The 23,402-nt window shown below is 45.9% G+C and overlaps 1 protein-coding gene across 1 annotated transcript in view; it reads left to right on the top strand.

Moving 5' to 3' along the window:
- Positions 1 to 15,044: 15,044 nt before the first annotated feature.
- tlr1 (toll-like receptor 1) overlaps positions 15,045 to 23,402 on the top strand; it is a 35,843-nt gene continuing 27,485 nt past the window's right edge. Inside the window, exons 1-2 of the mRNA XM_072496572.1 lie at positions 15,045 to 15,331; positions 23,219 to 23,347. The gene's annotated coding sequence lies outside the window, so the exon portion shown is untranslated. The remainder of the gene's footprint in view (positions 15,332 to 23,218; positions 23,348 to 23,402) is intronic.

The raw sequence follows: 23,402 nt of genomic DNA, 5'->3' as shown, positions 1-23,402 counted from the left end.
TCCTGGAAATTTTATTGCTATTTCTTCTAGGGCGCGTCCCTGCGCCCCTCGACATAAATACCGCATCCTGTTATGCGCTTCCCTTCTAATATTGTGGAAGATCCATCCACATATATCTTAATGGGTTCACACTTGTCTGTGTGCTTGGGGCTCTGGGTTGAACTACCTATCTTTCTGGGGGATGTTTTAGCAATTAGTTGTAGTGTGGAGAGATAATTTCACATTCATGGGGGGTTCCGGGGTACTGTAGATTGTCGGCTAAAAAGGTGTGGGTCTTTGTCCTTTTAACAGTGATGTCCCGTCCCTGCAAAAGAAGGGTCCATCTAGCTGCTCTTATCTGGCTAACAGTACCGTCCTTGAGTCGTCCGTCCAGTAAAAGTTGGGTGGGGGTGTGTTCTGTGAGGATTGTGATGGGGATCAGTCCGGTAATGTAAGAAAAATACTGAACTGCCCAAAAAACTGCGAGCAGGTGCCTCTCACAGGCTGAAAATCCCTGCACCACAGCATCTAAAACTCTGGAGGCATACGCTACGGGCCTTAACTGTTCGTGCCGTTCTTGCTTACGGTTTGTGCTTGCTACCTCTATAGTGTAAGGGGAATGCGGGTCTGGAACTTGTAGTGCGGGGGCTGCTATGAGTGCTTGTTTCAAAGAGTCCACAGCATCCGTATGCTGCGGAAGCCATTTCCAGGGGGCTCCTTTCTTTAGGCGGTCTGAGAGGGGTGCTGCCTTGCTGGCGAAACCGTCAATGTGGTTTCGGCAGTAGCCAACCAGTCCTAAAAACGACCGGAGGGCTGAAAATATCTGGGGAAGGGGCAATTTAGCAATCGAGTCAATCCTTTTATGCTCGATCTCGCGTTTACCGTGCGTGATAATTGTTCCCAAATATATCACCTTGTGTTCCAAAATCTGGGCCTTTTTGGGGTTAACTTTACAACCAATTGAACGTAAGAGTTCCAGGAGTTCGGACAGAAGCTCGATGTGCTCCTCCTTGGTGTCTGTCTGCAGTAGTAGGTTGTCTACGTACTGGACCAGACATTCGGGTCGAGAAAATTTGGCTAAACCATTTGCCAGCTGTCGGTGGAAAATGGAGGGGGAGTTGTGGAATCCTTGTGGCAGGCATGTCCACGTGTACTGTTGATTTTTAAAGGTGAAGGCAAATTTGTACTGGCACGCCTTTGCCAATGGAATGGACCAGAATCCATTACTGATATCCCAAACCGTAAAGTATCGGGAACTGAGTCCCTGCTTGAGCATGGTCTCGGGACTTCTTGCAACTGTGGGGGCTGCTGCGGGGCTGACTTTGTTGAGTTCCCGGTAATCGATGGTCAGTCGTCATGATCCATCGGGCTTTCTCACTGGCCAAATCGGGGCATTATTAATGGAGGCTACTGATCTAAGTATGCTTTGCTCTAATAAGCTGTTGATTACTTTTGCGATTTCTCCCTCTGCCACTTGGGGAAATCCATATTGTTTTGGGGGTCTAGGGTCAGGTTCTGTGATTTGTACTGAACCCGCCATCCGGCCACAGTTGTGTTTGTGGGTCGCGAATGCTGTCCTGTTCTTTTGTAACTGCCCTAACCTGCTTGTCCGTGCTAAGCGTGGTCGGGTTAAACCAAAATTCGCCTACTGCGCTAATTTTGTTGGCGTATTCTCCTATGTTGAGCGTTGCGGGGGCTCTCACAGATTTTGCCATTCTCCAGACACATTGATTGATTGGATCGAAGGACACGTTGTGGGAATTCATAAAGTCAATACCCAAAATGTGTTCTGCTGTGTGGGGTGGATCGACTAAGACTACGGGGTGCTTGGTGGTGATGTTGCCGATTTGAATGGGTACAGGGGCTGTGATGGGTCCCTGCTGTGAATGACCTGTAAAGCCGCTGAGGGTGATAGTAGCTGTAGTGGGCCATGTGTCCTTTTGAAACATGGTGAAGGAATTTATTGTGGTGCGGGACCCTCCTGTGTCCCAGAGAAATTCGATGGGCTGTCCCCGAATTTGTGCTGCAACTACCGGTCGTCCGGACCCATCCCAAAGGGTGTCACAGACCAAACTGTGAGAGGCCGAACACCGTCAGTCCGTTCCGTTCGGGTCCGCCTGATCTGAACGGGTGCTCGCACTATGTATGGGCTCTGTCTTATTCTTACTTAGAGTGCCCGTCTGCTGGGCTCTCTGTGGCTTTCGTGGGGCATTGCATTCTCTTGCAAAGTGTCCTAAATGGCCACAGTTGAAACACTCCTGTGACTTTTGTGGGGGGCTGTTCTTGTTTTCATTTACCCAGGCGGGGTTCTGGTGTGTTGTAACTGCTTGTATGTCTGCGTCGGCCTGCTTCTCTTCGGGATTTTTAACTGCGGGTTTGTTTTGTACCGACTGCTCCCAAGCGCGGGACAATCTTTTTACGACCCATTTCTCGTTATGAGCCTCCTCTGAGGGATCATAATTTGCGCAAGCTTTTTGTCCTGTTTCTGTGGCTTGGGAGATAAGTGTGCGGGTCCATTTGGCCATGTTGTCTGGGGACAAATGGGCGCAGTCTAAGTCTCCGAAAACTGCTGCAAAATGGATCCACAGGCGTCCAGCAAACGCTGTGCGGTGCTCGGTTTTCTTTTGCCTGCATTTGTTGAGGCCATCTACGGGGTCACCCCGGTTATACCCGATCGCATCTAGGACCGCGGTAATCATTTCTTCAAGGGTGCCTCCTCCTACATTCTGTGGGTCGGGAAGGGCTGCTACGACCGAAGGGTCTAGACTCAAAACTGTGAGCTTTATGTGCTCTCAGTCATCCAGGACGTACATGGTCGCCTGCTGCTTTACTCTGGCAAAGAAGTGGTGGGGGTCTGAGGTGGGGAGGGACGGTCTGATTTTCTCGCACGCGTGTCGTAATTGGGTCACTGTTAAGGGGGTGGTGTACAGAAATTCCGTGTCGTCCGATGTGGCTGTGCGGTGGGTGGTTACTGGGTTCATTGGAGCCCAACTATCTGCTCTGTGGGGGGTTGGGGCGCTTTCCTCTTTTGGGGCTTCCCTGCGCACATGTTCCCTGAACATATCTCTGCGCTGTCTCATTTAACTCTTCCCAATCAGGGCCGTCTTCCTCATCTAACTTTGCTCCAAAGGTTTCCTGGAATCCTTTTTGAACTGAAAGCAGAGATTGTAGCTCTGCAATCTGCTTCCGGCACTTTGCGTGGTCTAGTGAGCTTTGTCTTTGCTCGTGGTGGCAGCATGGAGTGCTCTTAACGCTGCCTTCAGGTCACTACACTGCCTCTGCAATGCTTCTACCAGCTTCTCGGTTTCTTCTTGTACCAGGACTGCACGTTGCGTGTCCTGATAGGCCTTTTCATACTGGGACTGGAAGCTGCTTAAGTGCGCCAGACAAGTCTGGTGTGACCACTTGGCATCATCCACCTCTCCGTCTTTGCTGCCAATTTCCTCCTCAACTCTACATTCTCTCTATCTACCTCACTGACATCGACCTTGCTCATTCGATGTATGCCTTCTATCTTTTTCCGGAGCGTCCTAACGACCTCTTCTGTGACTCGCAATTGTGCCAAGCAGGACATGATTGCCATCGGCTTGCGAGCTTTTCCTAAGCTCTTCTTGTGAATCTCGCTCAGGTTCTCCCACCAAGTATGTCCTATACTCCCGGGACGTGTTTCCTGGTTGTTACAGAATTCGCTCCAAAGGGGCCATCCTTTCCCTTTGAGGTACTTCCTGATTTCTTCTTCCCATACAGGACATTGTCCTACTCTACTGCTGCTGGTCGCTGCGACCTCAAATTCCTCTGGGTTCATGAGGCGTTGCATTGCCTGCATTGCCATCTTTCTTATCTGAATGCTTCTTTGAATTTGGAACAACGGGGGGAACTAAGGCGGTGCTATAATTACGGGTACGGCTTTCGCTAATTTCTGAAATACAAACTCCCGACAGTTTTGTCGCAACAAAAATCTATCAGTATTACCTTATCACCCTGTTAGTTACGCATGCATACACACACTTCCGAATTATGAGGATTGATCAGAACTGCTTGAACACTTGTGGGTTTCTGTTCCCAATTGGATCTCCATTTCATATTTTTGGGTTCTCCCGGAGTGGCTAAGCCACTTCTAGATCAGGTCCCGTCAGATGTCGCCAGTAATATGTTGCTAACTTTCGGTTGGTTCAATTGGCTCTATTTTATAACCTTTGCTCTCGAGTCGCCAGGTATCTTTATGATACCGCCACGAGGTTCAAGTTCAAGTAATGATCAATAACTCGATACACTGATTAGTAAGATTCAAATCAAAGCACATTTATTATACACAGTAAATCGCTACTCATGCATAAATTCTACTTCTAAGCTACTTCTACAACTAACAGGCCTATACTTAGCTTTGGACTGGCCCACCAGGTCAGGGGAACAAATGGCCTTTCGTTCGGGTTCTGAGTCGGCGGGATTCGAAGTTGGTATGGATTGGTAGCTAGGAGCGCCTATCTCGTAGCGAGCGTTGACTTAAGACTTACTGGATATCGGCAGCAGTTGAACCGGTCACGGTCAAGGTTGGTTCGCGTTGCTGGGTGACCCGGTCAAGAAGAACGATTTCAACTTGGGGGCTTAACTTTATAGTCCCCAGGGGCTTCCCGCCTTTCGGGGAGGACTTTGTACCTGGTTCTAGGTGATTGGACTTCGTTCCAATCGCTTGGTTCGATTTCTCCAATACTGAAGCAGTTCCCTGATCGATGGGCGGTCTTGAGGTGTCCGTTAACCTCTTTGTGTTGGCTCCTGCTGGCGCCGGGGAGTCTAGCTTGGCTTTGTTTATCTCAAATGTTTCGATTGTTCCCGGGGATCGCTCATTAGTATGTAGATGGCTGCTACATTATTATGCCGATGGTCGCTGGCATCGATGCTGTCTGGGCTTTTGCAGAGTTTAATACACAGTAACTTGCACCTGCTGGTTTCTGCCTGTGTTGGCTGAATTTCCCTTCAGCCTTTGCTGTTCTCCATTTTAAATTGGGACTTGGCCAACTCAGGTGGCTACACATGTCTTGACTTACCTCATCTGTGCAATAGCTTTTGAAACTTTTGCACAATTCTCCAGAAGTTGGTGAATACGATTTTTCTTGGTTGATTGAGCAGTGTCTCTTTGTCAGATCTGTTTCCCAGGTTGATGCTGGGTGCTTTTTTAAAATTAATTTACAGGATGTGCACATCACTTATGCCAGCATTTATTGCCCATCTCTAGTTGCCCTTCAGGTGGTGATGGTGAGCTGCCTTTTTGAACTGCTGCAGTCCCGGAGGTGCAGGTACGCCTACAATGCTGTCCGGGGTGGAGCTCCAGGATTTTGACCTAGTGACAGTGAAGAAATGGCGATATACTTGCAAGTCAGGGTGGTGAGTGACTTGGAGGAAAACGTCCATCTGATGGTGTCCCCAGGTGTCTGCTGCTGTTGTCCTTCCTGTGGTAGTGGTCGTGGGTTTGGAAGATGCTGCCGAAGGAACCTTGGTGAGTTCCTGCAGTGCATCTTGTAGATGGTACTGTCATGTGAGAGTACCTTTAAGAAATGGGTGTTTATAAATGGGTGTGTATATAAGTAAGTGTAGTGAGAGTACGTTTAAGAAATGGGTGTTTATTACTGCAGTGTTGTCAGCAGTGGATGGAGCTGGGATGTCTGTCAGCTTTTTACTTTCATTTTAGGCTGTTTGCTGCAGGGTGTGTTTTAGTTTCGTTTTCAGAGCTGGATAGCTGCAGTCACAGCCAGAAGGTGTATTAGAGTCTCTGTAATCTAAAGACTGTAAATAAATCCTGGTGATTTAAAACTAATAACAGGAGTGACTTTAACCTGATATGCTTCTTTTAAGTCTTATGGATGTTAAAAGGAAAGCTTAAAGGATTACTTAGTGTTGTATTCTTTGGGGGTTGTATTTGAATTAATGGTTGCTAAGATGTTCACTGTATGTTTTAAAAAGGTTAACTTGAGTTCATAGAATAAACATTGTTTTGCTTTAAAAAATACTTTTCCATTTCGGCTCTACCACACCTGTAGAGTGGGCCGTGTGCTCCCCATACCACAATCTAGTAAAGGTTGTGGGTCAGGTGAACTCCATGATACACTTTGGGGTTCTCTAAACCCTGGCTCATAACAAACTGGGGGCTCGAGGGGGATAAAAGTCTATCTATTGGATTGGCTTTGTAAACTTAAAGACAGTGAGGGGTGAGCATATTGTGGGTGCTTTTCAGGTGTGGTATTATAGTTTAAGTAGGGAGTGTGTTGTGGACAGTGGCTCTTTCAGAGGCTCAGAAGTTTTGGGGGATGGAGACGGTCACACGCAGTACCTTACAGACAGAGACTAAAAGCAGACTGTTAGATTTGGCAAAAGCATTGCAGTTAACATTACCTGACAAAATGCAAAAAGATGAGGTAATTATGGCGGTGGCTAAGCATTTAAAGTTACCTGAGATACAGTTTGACTCATTGGAAATGGCAAAAATTCAGTTACAAGTTAAACAAATGGAACATGAGAAAGAATTAAAGCAGCGTGAATACAAAAGAGAGAGAGAGGAAAAATAAAGAGAGAGAGGAAAAAGAGAGGGAAGAAAGGAAAACAGAAAGAATAGTCCTAGCAGAACAAAAAGAAAGAGAAAGGGAGATACAGATCAGGGAAAAAGATAAAGTTTTAATGAGGTCAGTCCATAAGAGGGTCATTTAGGAGTCTGGTAACAGCGGGGAAGAAGCTGTTTTTGAGTCTGTTCGTGCGTGTTCTCAGACGTCTGTATCTCCTGCCCGATGGAAGAAGTTGGAAGAGTGAGTAAGCCGGGTGGGAGGGGTCTTTGATTATGCTGCCCGCTTTCCCCAGGCAGCGGGAGGTGTAGATGGAGTCAATGGATGGGAGGCAGGTTTGTGTGATGGACTGGGTGGTGTTCATGACTCTCTGAAGTTTCTTGCGGTCCTGGGCCAAGCAGTTGTCATACCAGGCTGTGATGCAGTCTGATAGGATGCTTTCTATGGTGCATCTGTAAAAGTTGGTAAGGGTTAATGTGGACATGCCAAATTTCCTTAGTTTCCTGAGGAAGTATAGGCACTGTTGTGCTTTCTTGGTGGTAGCGTTGACGTGGGTGGACCAGGACAGATTTTTGGAGATGTGCACCCCGAGGAATTTGAAACTGCTAACCATCTCCACCTCGGCCCCGTTGATGCTGACAGGGGTGTGTGCAATACTTTGCTTCCTGAAGTCAATGACCAGCTCTTTAGTTTTGTTGGCATTGAGGGAGAGATTGTTGTTGCTGCACCACTCCACTAGGTTCTCTATCTCCCTCCTGTATTCTGACTTATCGTTATTCGTGATCCGGCCCATTATGGTCGTATCGTCAGCAAACCTGTAGATGGAGTTGGAACCAAATTTTGCCACGCAGTCGTGTGTGTACAGGGAGTAGAGTAGGGGCCTTGCGGGGCCCCGGTATTGAGGACTATTGTGGAGGAGGTGGTGTTGTTCATTCTTACTGATTGTGGTCTGTTGGTCAGAAAATCCAGGATCCAGTTGCAGAGTGGGGAGCCAAGTCCTAGGTTTTGGAGCTTTGATATGAGCTTGGTTGGGATTATGGTGTTGAAGGCGGAGCTGTAGTCAATAAATAGGAGTCTGATGTAGGAGTCTATGTTGTCAAGATGCTCTAGGGATGAGTGTAGGGCCAGGGAAATGGCATCTGCTGTGGACCGGTTGCGACGGTATGCGAATTGCACTGGATCAAGGCGTTCTGGGAGTATGGAGGTGGTGCACTTCATGATCAACCTCTTGGAGCACTTCATTACGACTGAAGTCAGGGCCACCAGACTGTAGTCATTGAGGCACGTTTCTTAGTTCTTCTTTGGCACCGTTATGATGGTAGTCTTCTTGAAGCAGGTGGGGACCTCCTTCAGTTTCTGATCAAGATAACCCCCAGAGTATTGATTGTGGGGGATTTAGCGATGGTAATGCTATTGAATGTCAAGGGTCAATGGTTTATCCTCTCTTGTGGGAGATGGTCATTGCCTAGCACTTGTGTGATGCGAATATTACTTGCCGCTTGTCTGCCCAAGCCTAGATATTGTCCAGGTCTTGCTGCATTTGAACATGAACTGCTTCATTATCTGAAGAGTAGCGAATGATGCTGAACATTGTGCAGTCATCTGCAAACATCCCCACTTCTGACCTTATGATGGAAGGGAGGTCATTCATGAAGCAGCTGAAGATGGTTCGGCCTCGTACACTGCCCTGAGGAATTCCTGCAGTGATGTCCTGGAGCTGAGATGATTGACCTCAAACCACCACAATCATCTTCTTTTGTGTCAGGTATAACTCCAACCAGCAGAACAATTTCCCCGTTTCCCATCAACTCCAGTTTTGCTACGGCTCCTTGATGCCATACTCAGTCAAATGCTGCTTTGATGTCAAGGGCAGTCATTCTCACCTCACCTCGCATTCAGCTCTTTTGTCCATGTCTGAACCAAGGCTGTAATGATGTCCGGAGCTGAGTGATCCTGGCGGCACATAAACTGAGCATCGATGAGCAGTTTATTGCTGAGTAAGTGCTGCTTGATAGCATTGTTGATGATGCCTTCCATCACTTTGCTGATGATGGAGAGTAGACTGATAGGGTGATAATTGGCTGGGTTGGATTTGTCCTGTTTCTTGTGTACAGGACATACCTGGGCAATTTTCAACATTGCCGAGTAGATGCCAGTGTTGCAGCTGTACTGGAACAGCTTGTGTAGTGGTGCGGCAAGTTCTGGAGCACAAGTCTTCACGACTATTGCTGGAATATTGTCAGGGCCTATCACCTTTGCAATATCCAGTGCCTTCAGCCGTTTCTTGATATCACATGGAGTGAATCGTATTGACTGAAGACTGACATCTGTGATGCTGGGGACCGGTGGAGGAGACCGAGATGGAGCATCCACTGGGCACTTCTGGCTGAAGATTGTTGCGAATGCTTCAGCCTGGTCTTTTGCATAGATGTGCTAGGCTCCTCCACCATTGAGGATGTTTGTTGAGCTCCTCCTCCAGTGAATTGTTTAATTGCCCACCCCCATTCACAGCTGGATGTGGCAGGACTGTAGAGCTTAGATCTGATGCGTTTGTTGTGCAATCGCTTACTCTGTCTATTACTGCTTATGCTGTTTGGCACACCCGTAGTCCTGTGTTGTAGCTTCACCAGGTCGACACCCCATTTTTCAATATGCCTAGTGTTGCTCCTGGCATGATCTCCTGCACTCTTCATTGAACCAGGGTTGATCCCCTGGCCTGGTGGTAATGGTAGAGTGTGGGTTATGGCGGGCCATGAGGTTGCAGATTGTGGTTGAATACAGTTCTGCTGCTTCTGATGGCCCACAGTGCCTCATGGATGCCCATTCTTAAGTTGCTAGATCTGTTCGAAGTCTATCCCATTTAGCACGGTGGTAGTGCTACACAACACGATGGAGGGATACCTTCACGTGAAGACGGGATTTTGTCTCCACAAGGACTGCGGTGGTCGCTCGTACCGATACAGTCATGGGCAGATGCATCTGCAGCAGGCAGATTGGTGAGGATGAGCTTCACTATGTTTTTCCCTCTTGTTGGTTCCTTCACCACCTTCTGCAGTCCCAGTCTAGCAGCTTTGTCTTTTGGCACTCAGCCAACTCGGTCTATGGTGGTACTACCGAACCAGTATTGGTGATGGACATTGGAGTCCCCCACCCAGAATAATGTTAGAGAGTTTCTGGAATTCTTACGGTGCAGAAGAGGCCATTCAACCCATCGAGTCTGCACCGATCCTCTGAAAGAGCACCCTAACCTAGGCCAAATTCCCCACCCTATCCCTGTAACCCCACCTAGGGACAATTTAGCACAGTATTTTTCAAACTTTTTTTCCCGGGACCCACTTTTACCATCAGAGATCTTCGGGACCCATGCCAGCCGATCTTCGTGACACACCATTATTGCTTACCTTTAATGCGGCAGGTGAGCCTGCTTGCTCCTCACGATCTCATTTGCTTCGTCATTCAGTGTTACATTTCTGCTGATGATTTAAGTTCTCACTGCATCTTTTGAAAAGAATCAAGAGGTATATCCTTGAACTCGCCATGCCTTTGAAGATTTGGGGGTTTTAAAATTTCATTTTCCTGTACTTCTCTTCATATAACACACATGGACTTTGCATCTTGATTTGCATTGGCACAATTAAAGCCACACCTCAAGAAATCATCTTTCTACTGTTTTGTTCCCGATTTCAGTTTCTTCTTAATTCCTTGTTCACCAGAGGCCCTGGAGCTCTGGATACAGCTCACAACAGCACTGCTGGACTCTGGAATCTCCTGAGAAGCTCTCTCCAGCAGATTCAATTGTGAGATCCTGGCCTGTTTGTGTCTCTGGCCCTCTCTGCCTTAATACTAAATAATCCATCTTCAGTTCTTCACACAGTCCTGTTGCTTGCTTGCTGGCAGCTACAAAATGGAGGAATGTCTCCTTCATGATTTCATGCCCAAAGCAGGGATGTACAGGGAACGTGGCGTCAGTATATGTGCTGGGCGCCTCCCCAGATTTATTCTTTTTTTACTTTTATATAGTATTTTGATACAACTGAGCAGCTTGCTCAGGCATTTTAGTGCAGTTTAGAGCCAACCACATTGCTATGAGTCTGGAATTTAATATAGGCCAGACCGGCTAAGAATGTCATATTTGTCTTAGGGCATTATCTAGCCTGGCTGTTGCAGTCAACGGCAAAATGCCTGCACTTGCCACTGATCTCAAAGTGCAAACTTGCTTCACGCAATGGTGGGGGCAAGAATTTCACTTGCAAGGAAGAATGATTCCTTAGGCTCCTGCAGCATTTTCTGATACAAAAGGAATAGGACACATGGTACCGTAGATGTAATAAATGGCTACAGACTCTATCAAGAAAATGCTGCTACAGTACCTGTCATAGTAGATACAGGTTAAGCCATTGAAACAAAAGAATAATTTTAAACCGAATCATTTAAAAAAATCATTTTTAAAAAGTCATATAAATTGTATCAGATTAATGTTATAATGTCTTTAAATCATTTAAAACGTCATCTCTCCTCTAGGCATTCTAAAGACTAAAATGTCTTCCAGTATCATTGTCCTCATTGGGCCGGAATTATTTGAAAGTAACTGCAGAGGCTCTGGAAACACCCCCCCTAAACTTTTGCAGTGAAAGTGCTGTGTTATTAGTGGGCAGTCAGCCCACTGTCTGGCCAGTGCCATTTCTTCAGTTTTATTTATTTATTTATTTAAATGTTTTTATTCGGGTTTTCCTTATTATACAGGGCAAAGATGAACGTGAGCATACACAGAAAATATATACATCGGCTGTCTTCATTATATACATGGGTTTCAATTTCTTGTTTTTCAGCAGGCACTTAGTTTTAGCTTGATCGCCTGCCCCCCTCTCCCCCTGATTCCCCTTCCCTTCCCGATGTGTGGCGTGCCTTCTTCATTTGTCGGGTCTTCCAACCTATTCCTTTTGGGGTGGCATGGCGCTGCGTATATTGTTATGTGTCAGGCATGGTTGGGCTCCATGCCTTTTTATTCCCACCCCTCCCACACCCTCTCCTCCTCCCTACCACCCCCTTCGCCGCTTTGTTTGCGTCCGTGGTTCTACTGTGGCTTTCTTTTAATTCCGAGTTGGACGAGTGCAATAGCAAAGCCACTGCAGCAGTGAAAAATAGCCCACCACAACTCCCAGATTTGCATGCCACCTTGTGCAGACTTCCAAAGTTATTCTCATTGGTGCAATTACCGAGAACAGTGAGAATTTCACCATCATTAGCACTGCAAAATTCAGGCCCATATTGAGTGACCTGGTTTAGCAACTTCCTTAAAATGTGCCATTTCTTCAACATCAGTTCCCCTGCAGTTAAGATAGGAAATGCACGAGGGCAGCACGGTGGCACAGTGGGTTAGCACTGCAGCCTCACGGCGCCGAGGTCCCAGGTTCGATCCCGGCTCTGGGTCACTGTCCATGTGGAGTTTCCACATTCTCCCCATGTTTGTGTGTGTTTCGCCCCCACAACCCAAAGATGTGCAGGGTAGGTGGATTAGCCATGCTAAATTGCCCCTTAATTGGAAAAAACAAATTGGGTACTCTAAATTTTAGGGGGGGAAAAGAAAAAAAAAGATAGGAAATGCACTGTTAATCATAGCCCCCCTCTACTGCCAGATATGCTGCATCCCTCTCCTGGAATCATAAAATTCTACATCTCAGAAGTAGACCTATTGTGCTATGCCACTCTTTAGATGAGCTCACCATTATGTCCAATTTGCATGTCCTTTCTATCCTATTAGTTTTATTTTTCACCCTCTGGGGAGTGTATCCTGGAGTGTCAAACAGAGGAAGCCTCCTCACGCCCACCTATTGCTGCAGTGCTTCCCCTTCACCAACCATCCATTCTATTTCTGAGTTTAGTTTGCCTTTCCTGTCTCTTTTACCTGCCATTTCTTTACCCACCCCTCAATGGACAGTGTCATCGAATGGCAGTTACTCAGCAATAACCTGCTCACTGAAGCTCACTTTGGATTCTGCCAGAATTACTTGGCTCCAGACCTCATTACAGCCTTTGTCCAAACATGTACAAAATAACTCAATTCCAGCGGTGAGGTGAGAGTGATTGTTCTTGCCAGGAAAGCAGCATTGGAATGAGCTTGGTAACAAGTAAAATTTAAGTCAGTGGGAATGGAGAGATAATTCCACTAGCTGGAGTTGTACCTTGCATTAAGGAAGATGGTTGTAGTTGTTGGCAGCCAATGATCTCACCTTCAGGCCATTGCCATAGGAGTTAGCTAGATCAGTGTTCAAGGCTCAATTACCTACAGCTGTTTCATCAATGACCTTCTCTCCATCATGTGATCACAAGTGGTGATTTGCTGATGACTGCACAGTGTTCATTTCCATTTGCAACACCTTGGATACTGTAACAATCTGCGTTCGCAATGCAGCAAGACCTGTACAGTATTCAGGCTTGGACTGATAAGGACAAGTAACATTTGCAACACACAAGTCCAGGCAATGATCATTTCTGGCAAAAGAGAATTTGACCATCTCTCCTTGAGATTCAGTGGTGCTACCTACCATCACTGAATTGCACAGTATCAACATACTGAGGGTTATCATTAACCAGAAAATTAACTGGATCAGTCACATAAATGTGCTGGCTGGAAGAGCAAGTCAGAAGCAGGGAATTCTGTGGCAAGTAATTCTTTCCTCCCCAAAGATTGTCCATCATGTACGAGGCACAAGTCAGGAGTGTGATGGAATACTCTTCACTTGCCTGAATGAATGCAGCTCCAACGACACTAGGCTTGACACCATCCAGTTCAAAGCATACTGCTTGATTGGCGCCCATCCACCATCTTAAACATGAATTAACTCCGCACCACTGACACACAATGGTGGCAGCATGTAATGCCTTTGTGGTCTTGGAGATTTAGCCTAGCAAGGGAGTGTAGCTACATCATATACCCTAGACTGGCAGAACGGTCCTCTTCTAGGGGGTCATCCTCTGCGACCGAGCGCTGAGCTTCGGGAGGGATGCACGTGGAACTGTGAGGGAAGGGGGACACCTGCCTAGCCAGCAAGAACATGTACTGCCTACATGATATACTGCAGCAGCTTGCCAAGGCTCATTCCACAACATCTTTCAAATCCATGACCTCCACTATCTAGAATACAAAGGCAGCAGTTTTATGGGAACATCAGCACGTTTCCCCTCCATATCACACAACATTCTGCCTTGGCACTTGTATTTGGATCAGCATCCTAGAACTCCCTTCCTATCAGCACTGAGGCTGAATCTGCACCACGTGGACTGCAGTGATTGGAGAAGTGATTCACCATTCCCTTTGTGGGATTAAGGATGGGCAATAAACACTAGCCTTGCCAGTGATGCTCGCATTCAATGAACAAGTAAATCATTCACAAGCAGATATGCTGCCAAATATTGCTTGCTCCAATTTTATTGCTGATCCGCATGAGTGATATCACATGAGTTGAGGTATATTTTGCTGTTTTCCCACATGGAATAGGGCACATATTCAAGCTGCAACTTGCAACTGACATCTCGAAAGGGCAGAAAATGACTTGCACCAAAAATCATTCCTGTCACCACCACCAAATTGATACAGAGGCCCTGAAAATCTGCAGGCCTTCTCACTTGCTCTAAGGGCCATTGTGACCCTGCCAGAAGGGTTTCGGGGAGGGGGGGGGGGTTACATTATTATCATACTAACGGCAAGCCCTGGCACATGTCACAGTAGCATATTGTAGGAGGGAAGCCAAAAAGCCCTTTAATGTAGATCATGCTGGAAGTGGATACGTCTGGATCCTGGACTAATTTGCAGCCCTTCTGCTGTATTCCTGTATGACTTACTGTGGGATTGAACCAGAATGGCCACCAGTTTTCAGCCTTGTGGTTAGCTGCTAATATGCAAGTTGGTCAGCAGCATGGCCACATGATTGCCACCAACTCCCTAGCTACTTTGGGAAATGCAGCGAAGCAGTTACATTGGACACTGAGCCACATTACTGTTAATATTCTGCAGGGAAGGAGAAAAAGCCCTGGTCATTGTCAATCAACGCACCAACCACCTGCTTGATTGCTATGTGGGTGAAAGATCCCCTCATTTTTCAAAAATTTATGAAGAAAACAAAGCACATGGCCAGATCCTATTTTCAGTTTTGAAGATGGGTTCCACACTTGAAACATCTGTTCTGGATGCTGTCAGAAATGCTGAGCGTTCTCAGCATTTGCTGTTTCTCCGAACATAACAGGAGCGCCTTGTAAAAATATTTTGTTGGTATTTTCTGTAACATTGATACTTTTACCTGCAAACCTTTGTGTTCTGAAATGTTATCAGTTAAATCTGAAAAGCGGGTGAGCGAGTTATTTAATGCTGACATTTAACATTTGAATCTTACAAAAATTAAGAGACTTTCCGGTCCTAATCTGGTCTATTTATAACTATTTCCCCTTCCCTTCACCACATCTGGTTTTGTAGTTTGTGAAAGTTTCAGTTCTTCTTTTGGTCCTCCAGCCAAGATGTACTTCTTCAAAACAGGGACAAATATTCATGTGTTTTGTAGTGTACTCCATGTATTTGGCTTCTTTTGTACAAGAAGCCAACAAAATATGAGCCATGTGTACAGCAGCAACTGATTCAAATAGTTAGGGAACATCAGCTTCTGTTGAATGCCTCGTTCTGGCCACCTTTTGCTGTAATCAAAACGATAGAGATTTTTCCTGACTACCATTTCCTGTATGTGACAACAGACAAACTGTTTGATATTGTTTTGCAGTTGTTGGTGCAGAGGACCTGTCCATTTGCAGAGGTAAGAATCTATATTTTCTATACATGTAAACTTCAAACTAGTTGGCTGTTCACAAACATGCAACGGTTTATAACTTATTGAGAAAAATAGAATGTCGGGAATGGACAGCAGTTTTTCAATTAGTGTACGATTATCAATAGAAAACTTTTTAATATGAGCCGAAAGCTTGGAATTCATCTCTAGCAACCTTTTCTTTATAAGTCCTGGACCATGAATTTTTTTCAATTAGCATTTTTGCGTAAGTCTAATTGTATGTAAAAGTGTTGTTGGACTGCTGTGTTTGAAGTGAAAACCCACGAGCACCTTTTCGAGCCCAATTAGAAATCGCCAATTAATGCCTGGCTTTCTAGCAGCACCCATATCCTGAGAATTAATAAAATTAAATTGCAATGGGTGGGGGGAGAGGGAAACATGTTTTCACCTTTATTAATTAGACCTGTTTATAAGAGAATATTTAGGGAGGCACATAGCTGAGCTCAGATACTTCTCTACTGGGACAAAGGAAAATTAAGGGAGTTGCCTCTGTTCCCTCTTGTACATATTACCAAAGGTTTTAGAATAAGATTAGAACATGCCTGATGGGGAACATCATGCCTGTCCTCATGACTTCAGAAGGTAGGTGACCAGAGTGTGGAAATAATAGTAGTGGTAAGAGTGTGCTTTTGCTAGTTCTGGGAATCTATTACAGCCACTTTGGTCCCATTCATTGGAACTCTCTCTAAAACCTCTCCATCTTTTCTCTCTCTGGCTTTAAAAGGACTTAGTATCTATTTTTATATAATCCTTCAGTGAAGTATCTTGGGATGATTTTCAGCCTTGGGGCCTGGTATTAACTCCGTGCAAGTGAGTGGGTTTTGAATGAGTTAAAATCTCTTTGGTGTTGCCTTAATTCACCAGTAGCACACTCACCTGCAGAATGTTAGCAAGTGCTCCCCTTCATCTTATAAATGCATGACAAACTAATCTTTCAACTATCAGTTATGGTGGCAACTTTTACCAATGGGACATTTCAGATATATGTAAAGTAGGTGATATTCTAAATATCAGCATCCAGATTTGTCTGCAGCTGCTGACCCTGTAATTGCAAAGAGTCCATTCCCTCTACATGCAGCCTCTGTGTCTGAGGCCAAAGCCAGCGACGTTCTAGGCAGCTGCCTGCAACAATGATAGTGCAGATGTAACAAAGACGGAAAAGAACTCACAACACTGTTCTCACTCACCGCCACTCACTGCTCTCTCCTCCGCTTGTCACCCCTTCCCTGCTTTCTCCTGATCACACTCTCATTCCTCTCTTCACCCCCCTGCTTTCTACTCCCTGCCAGTCGCCACTCACTCCCTCCTCCCTCCCTTCATTGCTTCCTCTGGCTCCCTCCCTCCTTTCACCATTAACACACGCCCTGTTCCCCCCCACCCCTCTTGACGCTTGCTGTTCCCTTCCCTGCTCCCCTAAGCTCCCTTCCGTTGCCCTGGCTCTCACTTGCCTGCTGCCACCCTGCTTTCTCCCTTTGCTGCTCTCTTCACCACTGCCTCATACGCTCTATCTCCCTTTCACCGTTTGACAAGTGGATGGATGCGGCATAAGGAACAGGAAGGAGAGGGGTCAAATGAGATGGCACGGTGGCACAGTGGTTAGTACTGCTGCCTCACAGTGCTGTGGACCCGGGTTTTCTCCCGGCCCCGGGTCACTGTCTGTGTGGAGTTTGTACATTCTCCCCGTGTCTGCGTGGGTCTCACCCCCACAACCCAAAGATGTGCAGGGTAGGTGAATTGGCCATGCTAAGTTGCCCCTGAGTTGGGAAAAAAAAGAATTGGGTACTCAAAATTTATATTAAAAAAAGAAGTGGCAAGAGGAAGGAGCAGTGGTGAAGGGAGTTGGGAGCGGCGAGCAGGAGGGAGTGGCAAGCAGTGAGGTAGAGAGGCTTGTGGGTTGGAGTGTGACTGAGGGGGACAACAAGTGCACAACAATGACATCAGTGATGGGTGAAACTGCACATATTCTAGTGGATGGAGTGGGTGCTGCGTTCCTGCTCATTGTCAGGCATTACAGAGTCATGCTAATCTGTACTGTGTGATCCTGCACCACTGCTCTGACTCTGCGATAGCACTTATGTTCCTGAATCAGAATCTTATGAGTTCAGGCTCCAATATATAGACTTAGAACATAGATCATAGAATTTACAGTGCAGAAGGAGGCCATTTGGCCCATCGACTCTGCACCGGCCCTTGGAAAGAGCACCCTACTTAAGCCCCGCCTCCATCCTATCACTGTAACTCAGTAAATCACTTAACCTTTTGGACACTAAAGGGCAATTTAGCATGGCCAATCCACCTAAGCTGCAAATCTTTGGACTGTGGAAGGAAACTGGAGCACCCGGAGGTAACCCATGCAGACACGGGCAGAATGTGCAAACTCTACACAGTCACCCGAAGCCGGAATTGAACCTGGGTCCCTGGAGCTGTGAGGCAGCAGTGCTAACACTGTGCCACCATGCTGTCCAACTTACTTGAGCAAGTAAGTTGGCACTTCATAGAGTTTTACAGCACGGAAAGAGGCCCATCGCGTCCACGCCGATCATCAGCATGAACTATTCTAATCCCATTTTCCAGCACTTGGCCTTGCATGAAATTGCATTTCAAGTGCTCATCTAAGTATTTCTTAAAAGTTGTGAGGTTTCCTGCCTCTCCCAGCCTTTCAGGCAGGGAGTTCCAGATTCCAACCACCCTTTGGGTGGAAATGTTTTTCTCACAATTCATCAAAACCTCCTGTCCTTTACTTTAAATCTATGCCCCCCTGGTTATTGACCTCTCCACCAAGGGGAAAAGTATCTTCCTATCCACCCTACATATATATCTCATAATTTTATACACCTCAATCAGGTCCGACCCTCAGCCTTCTCTGCTCCAGGAAAAACAACCCCAGCCTATCCAGTCTCTCTTGATAGCTGAAACGCTCCAACCCAGGCAACAACCTGGTGAATCTCCTCTGCACCCTCTCAGTGCAATCACCTTCCTATAGTGTAGTGATCAGAACTGCACAGAGTACTCCAGCTGGGGCCGAATCAGCACTTTATACTGCTCCAGCATAACCTCCCCACTATTATATTCAGTGCCGTGGTTAATAAAGGCAAGGGTCCCAAAGGCCTTCGTAACCACCTTATCTACCTGTCCTGCTGTCTTCAGAGATCTGTGAACATGCACACCAAGGTTCCTTTGATCCTTCCTCGGGTCCGACCATTTATTATATATTTCCTTGCATTGTTAGACCTCCCAAAACGTATTACCTCACATTCTTCATGTTTTTTTTTTAATTTTAAATTTAGAGTACCCAATTATTTTCTTTTTTCCAGTTAAGGGGCAATTTAGCGTGGCCACTCCACCTAACCTGCAGACCTTTGGGTTGTGGAGGTGAAACCCACGCGGACACGGGGGAATGTGCACTTTTCATGGTTAAATTCCATTTGCAACTCTTCTGCCCATCTAACCAACCCATCTATATTGTCCTGTACTGTAAGGCCTTGCTCCTCACTATTTACCACACCACCAATTTTTGTGTCATCTGTGAATTTACCACAAAGGCAGTTTTCATAGAATCATAGAATTCCTACAGTGTGGAAGGAGACCATTTGGCCTGTCAAGTCTGCACCCACCCTTTGAATGACCAAACTACATAGGCTGGTCCCCCGTCCTATTCCTAAAACCCTTCCCTAAGGGGCAATTTACAATGGCCAATCCACCTAACCTTCACATCTTTGGACTATGGGAGGAAACCGGAGCATCCGGGGGAAACCCACAAAGACATGGGGAGATTGTGCAAACTCCACACAGACAGTGACCCATTGGATCCAGTTTGACAAATTGTCCTGGATCTCATGGGCTTTCACCTTCTTCATCAGCCTCCAATGTGGGACCTTGTCAACAGCCTTTCAAAAGTCCATGAAGACTACATCAACCACACTACCCTCATTTACAAACCTAGACAACTACTCTAAAAATGTAATTACATTTGTAAGACATGATCTCTCTTTGACAAAAACATGCTGGCTATGCTTGATTAATCCTTGCCTCTCCAAGTGGAGATTAATTCTGTCCCTCAGAATTGTTTCCAGTAGTTTCCCTACCACTGAGGTTAGACTCACTAGCCTGTAATTTCCCGATTCATCCCTACTTCCTTTCTTGAATGATGGCACCACATTAGCTGTCGCCAGTCCTCTGTACAATCTATTTACAATCTATATAAACAACCTGGATACAGGGATGGAGGTTCAATGGCCAAGCACAAAAATAGGTGGGACACTAAGTTGCAATGAGGAAATAAGAACCTTACAAATGGATATAGATAGGTTAGGAGAGTGGGCCAAAATGTGATAGATGGAGTTTAAAGTGGGTAAGTATGAGGTCATGCATTTTGGTCGGAAAAATGAGAAGGCAACTTATTATCTCAATGGGGAGAGACGTCGGCGTGCTCCGATGCAGAGGGACATGGGGGCCTCATTCATGAGTCACAAAAAACTAGCATGTAGGTACAACACATAATAAAGAACGCGAATGGAATGTTGGCATTAATAATTAAAGGAAGAGAGTATAAAGGTAAGGAGGCGTTGTTGCAACTATACAAGGCATTGGTGAGACGACATTGGGAGTATTGTGCACAGTTTTGGTCCCCTTATTTGAGGAAAGATATAATGGCATTGGTGGCAGTTCATAGGAGGTTTACTAGGTTGATTCCAGAGATGAGGGGTCTGTCATATGAGTAGAGTTTTGGCCTATACTCTCTAGAGTTTAGAAGAATGAGGGGAGATCAAATTGAGGTACACAAGATGATAAAAGATATGGATAAAGTAGATGTGGAGCGGATGTTTCCTCTTGTGGGGCATTCTAAAATGGGGTGATAGTCCTCATATAAGAGGTAGCAAATTTAAAACAAATTTGAGGAGAAACTACTTCTCCCAAAGGGTTGTGAATCTGTGGAATTAGCTACCTCAGAATGCGGAGGATGCTGGGACAGTGAGTAAATTTAAGGAGGAGTTAGACAGATTTTTAGTTGGTAATGGGTGGAAGGGTTATGGCGAACAGGCAGGACGATTGAGTTAAGGCCAGGATGTCATCAGCCATGATCGAATGGTGGAGCAGACACGATGGGCCAAATGGCCTAATTCTGCTCCTGTATCTTATGAACTCTGGCACCTCTTCTGTGGTCAAAGAAGATTTGAGCATTTTTATCAGAGCCGCTGCAATCTCCTCCCTTGCCTCCCACAGCAATCTGGGGTACATCTCATTTGGCCCTGGTGATTTATCCACTTTTATGCTCATTAAGACTGTTGATACCTCCTCCCTCTCAATGTTAAGTTGTTCCACGTAAATTACAGTACATCTCCCCAATTTCTATACCTACATTATTCATCTCCGTAATGAACACAGATGCAAAACACTTGTTTAAAACCTCATCTATATCTTCTGGTTCCACACAGAAATTGCCATGTTGGTCTCTAATGGCCCCTACTCTTACCCTGGTCAACCTCCTTCCCTTAATATACTTCTAAAACTTCTTTGGATTTTCCTTTAGTGCTTTTTCATGCCCCCTCTTTGTTCTCCTAATTTCTTTCTTTCTATATTCTTCTAGCGCATCCGCTGTTTTGAGCCCTTGGTATCTGCCATAAGCCTCCTTTTTTTTTCCTTATCCAAACCTAGATATCCCTTGACATCCAGGGTTCTTTGGACTTATTGCTCCCACCCTTCACTATCATGGGAACATGTTGGCTCTGTTTCCTTTTTGAATGAATCCCACTGCTCTGATGTAGATTTTTCTGCAAGTAGCTGCTCCCAGTTAACTTTGGACAGATCCTGTCTTATTTATTACAATTGGCCCTTCCCCAATTAAGAATCTTAATTTGCGGCCTATATTTGTCCCATTTATTAGCTACCTTCAATTCTACTGAATTATGGTCACTGTTTCCAAAATACTCCCCCACTGAAACTTCATCCACCCACTTTCCCGACTTCATTCCCTAAAACTAGATCCAGCACACCACCCTTTCCCTTCTAGGACTTCCTACGTATTGGCATAAAAAACTCTCCTGGATGAATTTTAAGAATTTCACCCCCTCTAAGTCTTTCACACTTTGCTTATCCCAGTTAATATTGGGGAAGTTGAAATCCCTTACCATTATTACCCAATTTTTCTTACAATTCTCAGAGATTTGCCTGCATATCTGCCCTTGCATCTCACTCTGACTGTTTGGGGGCCTATTTACACTCCCAGCAATGTGTTACTAAGTTCTACCCATATGGCTTAATTTGAGTAACCCTACTAAGATATCATCCCTGAGTACTGCTGCGATGTTCTCCCGAATCAATAATGCAATTCCTCCTGCTCTTTTACCTACCCCTCTATCACGCCTGAAAAGTTTATACCCTGGGACGTTCAGCTGCCAGTCCTGCCCTTCTTTCAACCAGGTTTCTGTGATTGCAAAAATGTCATAATTCTATGTGCTGATCAACACTCTGAGTTCAACAGTCAGGCTCCTTGAAAAAAATGCAGTTTAGTCCTAACAATCTCCCCATGTGCCTTCTCATACCCCTGTCTGCTCTGCCCACTGGAGTTGCCTGCTTTTTCCTCTATATTTGACTCCATCTTCTCACCCACTGTACTGTTACTTTGGATCCCATCCCCCTTCCAAATTAGTTTAAACGCTGCCCAGTAGCATGAACAAACCTCCCTGTTAGGATATTTGTTCCCCTCCAATTCAGGTGCAACCCATCCCGCTTATATATGTCCCATCTGTCCCAGAAGTTATCCCAATTATCCAAGTATCTAAAGCCCTCCCTTCTACACCATCCCTCTAGCCACACATTTATCTGACCTATCCTATTTCTATGCTCACTCAGCCGCGGTCCTGTTTTCTAACCTCCTAACCCCTTAAATTCACGTTGCAGGACCTCATCCCTCTTTCTACATATGTCATTTGTGCCACAAGTACTATGACCTCTGGTTTGATCGCCCTCCCCTTTCAGAATGCCCTGTAGCCACTCCATGATATCCGTGACCCTGGCATCAGAGAGGCAACATACCATTCTGGAGTCGTGCTCGCGGCCACAGGAACGCCTGTCAGTTCTACTCACCATTGAATACCCCACCACGATAGCTCACTTTGTCCTTTTCCTTCCCTGCTGTCCAGCAGAGCCAGCTGTGGTGCCACAAACATGTCTGCTGCTGCTGTTGCTTTCCCTGAGAGCCCCCCCCCCACCCCACAACATTATCCAAAACGGTATATCTGATTCCTGCACTGCCTCCTAGTCCTCTTGCTCTGCTTGGTGGTCACCCATTCACTTTCTGCCTGTAGAGTCTGAGCCTGCTGGTGTGACCATCTCTCTATACGTGCTGTCCACGATACTCTCTGCCTCGTGGATGCTCCACAGTATCCCAAGCCGCCGCTCCAGCACCGAACCCCTGGCTTCCAGGAGCTGCAGCTAGAGACACTTCCTGCACACATGCTGGTCTTGGGAACTGGAAATATTCCTGGTCTCCCACATGGAGCAACAAGAGCAGACCATGGTTTGGAGGTCTGCTGCCATGTTTTACCCCTTTAAGTTAAATTAATCCTTCGATATCAAGTAATATTAACAAGTATTAACTCGGGTCCTTTTTCTCTGACAATTCAGGTGCAATTATTATTATAGTATGTATAATAGAATATATAACTGCACTCCCCAGCTGTGTTGCTTTCCTTAGGAGATATAAACTTGCAGTAACTTCCCTAACTGTTGTCTTATTCAGTTATTTAAGTTTCAGCTATTTAAAGACGGTCCCTAACATCAGTTACTCACCAATCAGTCAGCTTACCGCTTTCCTCTGACGTCAGTCTTGAATTTTTTATTCCCCAAACCCAGCACGCTGCCTGAACAGTGGATGTCCCACGCAGGTCCGGCTGTCTCCGCTCCCTGAGCCTCACGCTGTCTTCATACTCTGACCCAGTACAAGGTGTCCCTTACAGCTCTGGCTCTCTCTGCTCCCAGAAGGTAAGTGCAGGCCCCGATCCTCGCTCTCTCTTTATCCCCTTCCCAGTGCATGGTG

This window comes from Scyliorhinus torazame, chromosome 3, assembly GCF_047496885.1.
Source record: "Scyliorhinus torazame isolate Kashiwa2021f chromosome 3, sScyTor2.1, whole genome shotgun sequence".
Taxonomy (NCBI): domain Eukaryota; kingdom Metazoa; phylum Chordata; class Chondrichthyes; order Carcharhiniformes; family Scyliorhinidae; genus Scyliorhinus; species Scyliorhinus torazame.
The sequence above is the reverse complement of the archived record's forward strand: the minus strand, read 5'-3'. Positions and strand labels throughout refer to the sequence as shown.